Source organism: Pygocentrus nattereri, chromosome 27 (genome assembly GCF_015220715.1).
Source record: "Pygocentrus nattereri isolate fPygNat1 chromosome 27, fPygNat1.pri, whole genome shotgun sequence".
Classification (NCBI taxonomy): Eukaryota; Metazoa; Chordata; class Actinopteri; order Characiformes; family Serrasalmidae; genus Pygocentrus; species Pygocentrus nattereri.
This window is the reverse complement of record NC_051237.1, coordinates 23,879,481-23,890,008: the sequence shown is the minus strand read 5'-3', so window position 1 is coordinate 23,890,008 and position 10,528 is coordinate 23,879,481.

Here is a 10,528-nt window from a genome sequence, read left to right as displayed (position 1 = left end):
TGAGCTACTAAATTGATATATATGGGAGGGGTATGATATTATAGATAGATAGATATAAATATGATATATAGGGTAGGGGTAGATGGGTCCCAGATGCTGTAAGTTAAGGGAGGAGAAGTTGGTCAGATTTTTTTGCTGAACCTGAATGCTGGCAGACCGGGAATGTGAAAGCCTCGTCCCAGCTGAAACCAGCTTTTCCATGGCTGCAGACTGGATCAGGGGGGTTGAGGGTGTGGAGATGGCAGATGGTGTGGATTCCTCATGTGGTTTTTGTCTTTCTGGAAGCTGACATGGTGTAATATTTAATGACTGTCATCCAATACATGCAGCTCTGTCAGCAAGGGGAGGATGTTTTAGCAGTGAAATGATGACAGTCCTTGAGTGGTAGTGCTGATGTGTCTTCAACAATGGGGATGGATAAGCTGCATATAGATAAAATTAGTTGTAGGAAAAGGCAACAAATTGTTTCTGTCAAAGAAGGCAGTTCCAATTATTGAATTATTGGTCATGAAGCAGAGCATGTGAGAGAACAAAGCTGAGTGGCCTACAAGTAAAAAGAGGCAGCACCATGTTAGGTTAGGAGCAATGCAATGCTAATAGCCAGACAAAGGCATATACAAAGCTATGATTACAAGAGACAGCTCCTGTAATGCAACCAGACTGGTCAGATGTGTACAGTTCAAATAGGCTTTACTGGGGTTGAAGAGAGGTGAAGTTGAAAAACAGGCCAAGATAAATAATACCATCAATCAGTCTAAAGGACAAAGACAAAAAGGAAGAATAGATAAATACAGGAAAGGTTTCGACATGGTAAAACAATACAAGAAACAACGCTCAGTAGCTCTTAAAGAAAGATACAGTACCTCACAAAGTACTAATCTAAAAGCCTGGTCTTATATACTAACTAAACAGATAATGATCAGACAGGGGTGATAATCATCAATAATCAGGTAAGGAAGAGGTGATTGGCTGGCGCTGGTGATGAGACTGTCAAGTCGTCTCCAAGGGAGTTCTGGAGAGAGGTGTGGCAATCATGGAGATCCCGGAGATTATGTGACTCACCAAATGATCTCCCAGCGAATTCTCCACAGGTAGTCAAAGCAAAATCTAGCACATGTTAAAGAATAACAAGTGGAGAAGGCTACAGTATGCCAAAGATAGTGGCAAATAAAGTATTAAGTGAAATGGCTTGGTACTAATGAGAAAATGGTACAGAGACAAACACATGGGAAGGTGCAAGGCATCTTTAAAGATGAGGCTTATCACCTGTGGCTTAAGCCACAAAGAGATAATAGGGGAAGTAGACCAACACAATAACTATCTGATGTTTGAGGTTGTGATATAATAGAGTTTCATAGGAAGATGATTTCTAGGATGATTTCAACACTGGGCTGGATGGTGACTTCAGGCAGTGAGGTTAAAGGAAGATCTACCTCTGGACATTGAGTGGAAAAAAAACAAGATCAAAGGGATCTCCTCTTAGGATAACTAACAGAAATGTGATGGGGTTGGGCTTGAAGGGTGTTCAAAGTCACTACATTTCCAGTAGATGAACAAATGTTTTGGTCACAGATTTCTGCAGCAGGATAGATGAGCTGGGTGGGATTCCATCTCTGCATGAAGGCCAGCTTGAAGTAACAGAAGTAGTACTGATGTGATACTCGAGACGTACATAAGTCCATAGAATAGGTTGAACAGACACAACGAAAGTAAAGTTTGATTAATGATGGAATCTCAATGGACTCTGGAAAGTAGACTCCCTCATTGATGGATAGGTAGGTAGACAACCTTCTTGATGGACTACCACTAGTAGACTCCCGGTGTGATGTACTCTTGCATGTGATTCCCTATTTGAAAGACTCCTTCTTTGACAGACTCCCACAGGATGACTTCCTCATCAATTGTCTCTGAAAGTACATGGTAGAACAGGTACAACACACACTGTAAGAAAAGTTTGATTAACAAGATGGAGTCCCACAGGTACACTCGTACCTCAATGGACTAGACCTGCATGGCAGGTAGACACCCTCTTTAATGAGGTCAATGTAGAATGAAACCGCAGGTATTAGTGCTACTTCAAAACAAGAACAATATAGTAGCACATGTAATAGTTACCACAAGAGGGAGTGAATAAGTAGGTTGAAAGTAATATGTTGACCCCACCCACTGATTGCAATCATCCTGCATGGTAAGGATTAGGTAATGAGATACACCAGACCAAGACTACAGGCTGCAAACTAACCTTCACTACAGTTAAAATGTGATATGGAGAAAAAAACAACAACAACAAAAAAACAAAACACTACTCTGCCAAATGTTTAAAACAAATTATCAAAGAAATTCAGCTAACAAGCAAGCTATCAATGAATCTTGAACTGATGGAAATGAATGGAAAAATCAGTGCACTTTGTGCTGAAAGCACTTGTAGAACTTTTCACTGCATAACACTCTCTTATTCTGTTACCACAAGCTTAAAAATATATTTAATACTTAATTATTATTTAATGTATTACATTAATTTAACAAAATATTTCATATACTAATAATGTAAAAATTCTGAGAAAAGATGCATGGTCTTGACTGTAAAGAGCGTCATCATTCTTATGCATAAAACCTATGATGACTGACAAACATACAACACTGGTGTGAGCCCAAACAGATTACACTGACTAACCTGTTTTAGGCATTTTTGGGATACTTCATAGAAGTTCATGGATTGTTTTACTAACGTTGCATATTTATCTTTGGAAGGACATGTGGAGTCGGAGAAATATAGATATATTTACTTTGTAATTTCTCTCACAATTTACATATTGATAATTTGCCATAATTCTGTTGTCATTTCTGTCATTTACACAAACAAATCTCTTCATGAGCTGAAATACATTTTTATTGCTGCTTTACTTTGCAATGCTCTCTTTGGAGCAGCTGCCTTTTACCCTAAATTATTGACTGATTTTCTGACTGAAAAACAAATGATCTCTTATGGAGCCTGTCTGAGTTTACACTGTTATCAGTTATGGCCTATGACAGATATATGTCAATATGTTAACCATTCTAGTACCCCACTCTTGTAAAAATGTCCACTGTGAAAAAGCTCTTACATTTCTGTTGGTTTATGCCTTCTTGTGAAATTGGCATTTCAATAATATTAACATACCAACAGTATTAAATTAAACAGAATATACTGTAGTAATTACTCAGTTGCTAAATTAGGTTGTGGAGACATAACTACTATGAGTACTTATGGACTGATTGCTTCATCTTTTGTTGTCTGTCTACCAGTGATATTTATAATCTACTCATATGTTAGAATAATTGATGTCTGATCATTGAATTCGACATATTTCAGAAGGAAACATGCCTCATGTACTTGCCATGATAATGTCAGCTGAAAACGTGGTCATTCCTCATTTAATAAATCCTCTAATATATGGACTGAAACTGCAGGAGATTTGGAATAGGATTAAGAAAATTATCTGGAAGAGAAATGTGCTCTTTCTCTTTTCATCTTTTCACAGGTCTTTTCACCTGCTATCGCAGGTCCTTCCTTCCTGCTGCTGTGAGACTGTACAACCAGCACTGCTCCCAGTAGAACACACACAATATACACTTACATTCAGAATGCGAACATTTTTCATTGTGCAATATGCTAAGTGCAATACAGATTCCTATGCAACTCTTATTTTATTTTATTATTATCCTTATTTTGTTGTAAATAGTCTAGAGATTTAGCTTTAATTTTTATTATTTATAATGTTGATAATGTTTATACTGTTTCCCGTTTCTATTACTGAGCGCCTTACTCCTGTTACTCTGCTGCTGCTGTAATACTGTGAATTTCCCCGCTGTGGGACTAATAAAGGATTATCTTATCTTATCTTATCTTATTTTTTGTGTGTGTGTTTGAATAAAAAAAATAATAATTATTATATATGGTATAGGATCAAGAAAATCATTTGGAAAGAGATGTACGTTTTTCTTTTTCAAATTTTACACTTTAAACAGGAAAGTGTTTTGTTTCTTTACTAGCTATTTTCTGTGGCAAATGGTGAACACATTTAATTATGAATTGTATAATAGCTCAAAATGCCTTTTACATAAAATATTACTTGGAAACTAATGTTCTAAATGTGGAATTTAAGGTTGTTGTATTTTTATAACTCTAGTAGGACAGTAAAGAATACACAGGATTGATAGACAGAGTTTTTTGGATAAAAAAGGTCTGGAAGCATCAGAACATGTCTTATCCATTCATCAACATTTAGCATTGCATAAACATTTCTTATCATGAGTAAAATCTACTATCTCATGACGTATTTTGTGCACATCTGTGAATTAGAGAAGTATTTTTCTTTAGTAATGTAAAATTCTAGTCAGACTATGATTGACATTTTATGTAAAATTCAAGGTGTATTTGCATTTTGTACATGGCCTTTGCTTTACATTCCATATTGATATAGATATAAATCTGTAAATGAAAGTCATAATGGATGTAATCCTCATATATGCTACAGTCATAGAACTTGAATAATACTATAAGATTATAGAAATTTAAAAAATGTAAATGTCATAGTAACCTAACTTTTTCTTTTTAATTAAAATAGTGACTGGTCACAATTTGTACAGTATTGCTTCAGATAAACCCTTTAATTGTGAGGCCAAAAGTGTTTTTTTTTCTTCCTTTTAATCTTCTGTAATGATTATCTTAAAGCTGTTGTCAGATTTTAAAAATTAAAAAATATTTTTTTTTATTATTTGATTTATTATGTTTATTTCCATGCAAAACGCAATTTGAACAAACAAATGTAAAGAAAACTGAATAGGAATATTTTACTTCTGTAACCAATGGTGGACAGTAATTAAGTAAATGTAATTCGTTACTGTAATTAAGTAGTTTTTTCATGTATCTGTACTTTACTTACAACTCTAATTCCAATGAAGTTTGGATGTTGTGTAAAACATAAATAAAAACAGAATATGATGATTTGCAAATCCTTTTCTTCCTATATTCAATTGAATACACTACAAAGACAAGATATTTAATGTTCAAATGGATAAACTTTATTGTTTTTTGCAAATATTCACTCATTTTAAATTTGATGACTGCAACAAAAAAGTTAGGACCGGGGCAAAAAAAAAAAACTGGGAAAGTTGAGGAATGCTCAAAAAACACCTGTTTGGAACATTCCACAGGTGTACAGGTTAATTGGAAACAGGTAAGTGTCATGATTGGGTATAAAGGCAGCATCCCTGGAAGGCTCAGTCATTCACAAGCAAGGATGTGAACAATTGCGTGAGCAACTAGTCCAACAGTTTAAGAAAAACGTTTATCAATGTGCAATTGCAAGGAATTTAGGGATTTCATCATCTACAGTCCATAATATCATCAAAAGATTCAAAGAATCTGGAGAAATCTCTGCAAGTAAGCGACAAGGCAGAAAACCAACATTGAATGCCTGTGACCTTCGATCTCTCAGGTGGCATTGCATTAAAAACCGATATCATTCTGTAACGGATATTCCCACATGGGCTCAGGAACACTTCAGAAAACCACTGTTAATGAACACAGTTCATCGCTCCATCTACAAGTGCAGGTTAACACTCTGCCATGCAAAGTGAAAGCCATATATCAACAACATCCAGAAACGCCGCCGGCTTCTCTGGGCCTGAGCTCATCTGAGGTCTGATGAGTCCACATTTCAAATTGTTTTTGGAAATCATGGACGTCGTGTCTTCCAGGCCAAAGAGGAAAAGGAATGTCCAGATTGTTATCAGAGCAAAGTTCAAAAGCCAGCATCTCTGATGGTATAGGGGTGTGTTAGTGCCCATGGCATGGGTAACTTGCACATCTGTGAAGGCGCCATTAATGCTGAACGGTACATACAGGTTTTGGAGCAACATCTGCTGCCATTCAAGCGACGTCTTTTTCAGGGACGTCCTGCTTATTTCAGCCAGACAATGCCAAGCCACATTCTGCACGTGTTACAACAGTGTGGCTTCATAGTAAAAGAGTTCGGTACTAGACTGGCCTCCCTGCAGTCCAGATCTGTCTCCCACTGAAAATATGTTGCGCATTATGCAGCGCAAAATACAACAGAGACCCTGGACTGTTGAGCAACTGAAGTTGTACATCAAGCAAGAATGGAAAAGGATTCCACCTACAAAGCTTCAACAATTAGTGTCCTCAGCTCCCAAATGCTTATTGAGTGTTGTTAAAAGGAAAGGTGATGTAACACAGTGGTAAACATGCCCCTGTCCCAACTTCTTTGGAACGTGTGGCAGACATCATATTCAAAATGAGTGAATATTTGCAAAAAACAATAAAGTTTATCCGTTTGAACATTAAATATCTTGTCTTTGTAGTGTATTCAATTGAATATAGATTGAAAAGGATTTTCAAATCATCGTATTCTGTTTTTATTTATATTTTACACAATGTTCCAACTTCATTGGAATTGGGGTTGTAAATATTTCCATTTTGGGCGACTTTTTACTTTCACTCTATAACATTTCAAAGTCAAATATCTTACTTTTTACTCCATTACATTTTGAGAAATCTGTCGTTCCTTCTGTTTTTTGTGTGTATAAAAACGTAACATGTCAAAACAAAAGAAGTGCAAAGCAAGAACACCAATCAGGGCACAGTGGTCACTTTGTTCTGAGCTTGTTTTGACCTGTTGGTCATACCAGCATAGTGCAAGCACACAGTTTGTCAGTACAGCAGTGTACAAATTTGGGAGCATATACATCTACCTAAATGATGGAAATAACCTAACTTTGTGTAGTTTTGGTTAGTGTATGTTTATGAACAGAGGCCTACAGATCAATAGAGTAAAGGAAAAATGATTTATGAACCTGTGTTTAAAGCCAGTTTTTATTCAACTTATAACTAATTTACAAAGTAATCTTTAACTGAAACTTTGCTTGTTTGTAAAAGTGATTTCAGAGCCATTTGGTTCTACCTCATAAACTGTTTGCCTTCTGTGTTTTGTGCTTATCATTTTAATAGACATCAGTGTCACTAATTAATGACGTTCTATTAAAAGACTGGTTTACCAAGAGAGACAATGGAATATTTTCACCTAAAATGAGTTCATGAAACAAGTCTTGTTAGAGCCATAATTACTCTTTTAGTACTTTTACTTTTGATACTTAAGTACATTTGAAGGCAAATATTTTTGGAGTAACAATTCACCTTTGGTATCTCTACTTTAACTCAAGTACATGATGTATGTACTTCGTCCAACTCTGTCTGTAACATGGGAGAATGAGGAGGGAGACGCATATGCTGAGTCCAAACAGTCCAGGGTCATTGAGCCAACATGGATTGATTGGGGGGCAGACATGACAAACAAAACAAGAATCAAAACAACCCGAGAATACATACAGACAACAAACATCAACGAAAACTAGGGGCAATCACAGTGATGATGAGGGACAGATGGGAAACAGGTGAAACGAATCGGGGCAGAGTTACTAAATAAGGGGGCTGGACCCCCCCCCCAAAAAAAACAAAGAAAACACATGGACAATTAAAAGGTAAACAAAAAGCACATGGGGGAGTGGGAGGACAATTTCAGCATTTTATTTTTAGTCTGATGCAATAAATTCATAAATAGTCCATTTTAGAATAAACAAAAAAAGTGAAATTCAAAATGTACAAGTATACAAATTAACAAATTAAGTACATGCCATGAACCATTTAGAATTTTTCAGCATATAAGAATGTTAATAATCAAAATTAAAATTTATTAAAAATTTTATTAATAAACAATAATTAATGAGCGGTGTACAATTTTTGGCATTTAAGAAATGCAAAAAAAAAAGAAAATCTACAGAGTGTAAGGTCTTATCTGATAGGCCACCTCCAACCACTAGGAGGGGTCGGAGAACCAGGATGGTTTAAATACGGCTGAGCTGTGGCAGCTATGCATGCCTTAATTAAGGTCTCACACACAGCTCTTCACTCAGTCTTGAGTTCATGTAGCTACATGCACATTGTGCTAAGTTAGTAACCACGTATAGTTAGGATTGCCACCATTCTCTTAAGTGGTGCACATCATAGCATTTTGGTTCTGGAAGTGGTGGTTAAAGGTTTGATCCTCCCATGCGACCTGCATCACTGTTTCTGTTTCATTCGTTTTCCAGCATTTCGTAGATTTTCTCTTTCTCCCCATGTAGTTATCGTCTTATTACTTTGTACTGGTAATTCCCCTGTGGATTTCTATTTCTTTGCACTTGAGGCCACCCTCTAATATCTGACAGGTAGTTCCCCCTTAGCGTTTCAGCATAACACTCAACAGAGCAGTCACAGGTAGAGAAGTTATATAGTGCGCTAGCTAACCAGAGTGCAGCAAACAGGTTCTGCAGCAGATGCTAAATCAGGTTCTCAGGTTATAGATCTTATTCCAGATTTTTGTATATATGCCTGTAGATAGGATTTTATAAAATAATGTTTTAGATTTATTCTCCCTGTTATATTGTTTCTTGTTATTATAACTGTCCTGTGTTGTGTGACTGATACCAGCTGCTAAATTTCCTTCGGGATCAATAAAGTATCTATGTATGTATGTACGTATCAATCTATCTATCCATCTAGGACAATAGCATTCTAGAGCTGAAACTAATCCATTATCCCCAGAGCAATTCAAAAGTGAACCTGGATGTTATAGGGTCTACAGCGTACATTAGGCTTCAAGCAGCAGCCCTCAACACTCCCCACTGAGCATGCTAAAGTAATGTTTATATTCTCACTTCTTACTGGTTAAGCCCTCACTTAGGCTACTCCTATTTGGGAGAATAAAGTCACCATGTGTTCATTCTCAGATCTGTTTATTGCTACTATGTGCCATATATTTGACCATGCAGTCTATGAAGGAGGGGTTAGGTTCTTGCCTCTTCCACCTCAGGCACAGTAAGCACTCAGTGGCAGAGAACATGATAGAGTTTTGCACCGTGGCCACTGAGAATGGCTGAAACACTAGGAGTTTAATGAAGGTATTTTAGCAGGGCCTCAGTAATGCCCTTAAAAATGAGTTGGTCAGCCTGAATCTTTAGAAAAACCCAACGAACAGAATCTAAAATTATACAATTTGTGAGAACATTGCAGCCCCACCCTCTCCACACAGGTTGTCCCAAGCTTCAGGGTAAAGCTGGGGTACTTTGCTGAAAGATGGATGTCTGATGGACCCAATGCAATCTCCCCAGACATCCAGGCTTGCCCTCACAGTTACCCTCTCAACAGTTTGTGAAGAGGCTGAGGACCTTGCAGTGAGATTCCCAAGCTAGTCCAAGACTCACAACATTCCCTGATCTGACTAGTAATCCTGGTAAGTATCATGACCTGTTGGAGGTCTTTAGAGGAAGGCCCAAATCTTACCTTGCACAGGTCTTATGATGGTGCTATTGACCTCCTTTCTGGCCCTACCCCTTCCCGGAAAAAAAGTTGATTTTTCTTTTGGTTCCTTAGAAAGCAGCTATGGAAGAATAGATCAGAGAGACATTAGTACTGGGATTCATTCAACCATCTTCCTTTTTTTCTTTATGGGAAAGAAGGATGACAGGCTTTATCCCTGCAATGACTATTTGGCACTGTATAACGTCACTGTTAAAAACCATTATCTGCTGCTGCTTATGAACTCAGCATTTGATGCACTGCAGCAGGCTTCAATTTTTACTAAATTGGACCTGCACAGTGCCTACAACTTTATCAGAGTACACCAGGAAGACTAATGCAATTATGAGTACTGTTTCATGCCATTTAATACTGAAGAATGCTTTGGCTGTCTTCCAACATTTTATTAAATGGTCCTGCATGAAACCTTTGTTCATTTTGTGTTCATCTAGGTAGGTGACATCCTCATCTATGAGGATGTAGTTCATCTAAGAAGGCAGTTTATGTTCACCAGGTACTCCAAAATTTTACTAGAGAACCAGTTCCTTTAATGGTCAAACAGCTTTCTCAGATTAGTAGTGTCCAGAAACTGGCCAGAAACTGGCCAGAAAATGGACCAGACAAAACCCAGGCCATCATTAAGTGTCCTTTCTGGGCTTTGCCAATTTCCTACAAAGATCCAGTAGATCCAGTATCCAGTATCCAAATGATATGGAATTTCAGTATGGTAGCTACCCCTAACTGCTATGACTTAGATGAGCACAGGGCATGTATATTGGATCCAGAATCCCAGAAAGCTTTGGGACTTAAGTATCTTGATATCTGCTCTGGTACTGCAACTCTCTAATCCAACACTTTCTGATATAGATGACGGGGTAGTCGTGACCCTATGCTCTGCAGAACACCATATGTTCCACCCCTGCATGTTTTGCTCCCATTGTCCCAGCCCCAGTAATTGCAACTATGATATTGGGTATTGTAAGTTACTAGTAGTGAAATTGGCTCTCAAGGAATGGAGGGTGGTAAAGGATGGAGGGAGGTCTTCAGCTGCTAGCCACCCAGAGGAGACCTATATACTGGAGTTGCTTAAAAGACCCTTCTGGTCTTTTAAGTGGTGGCCTAACATGAAGG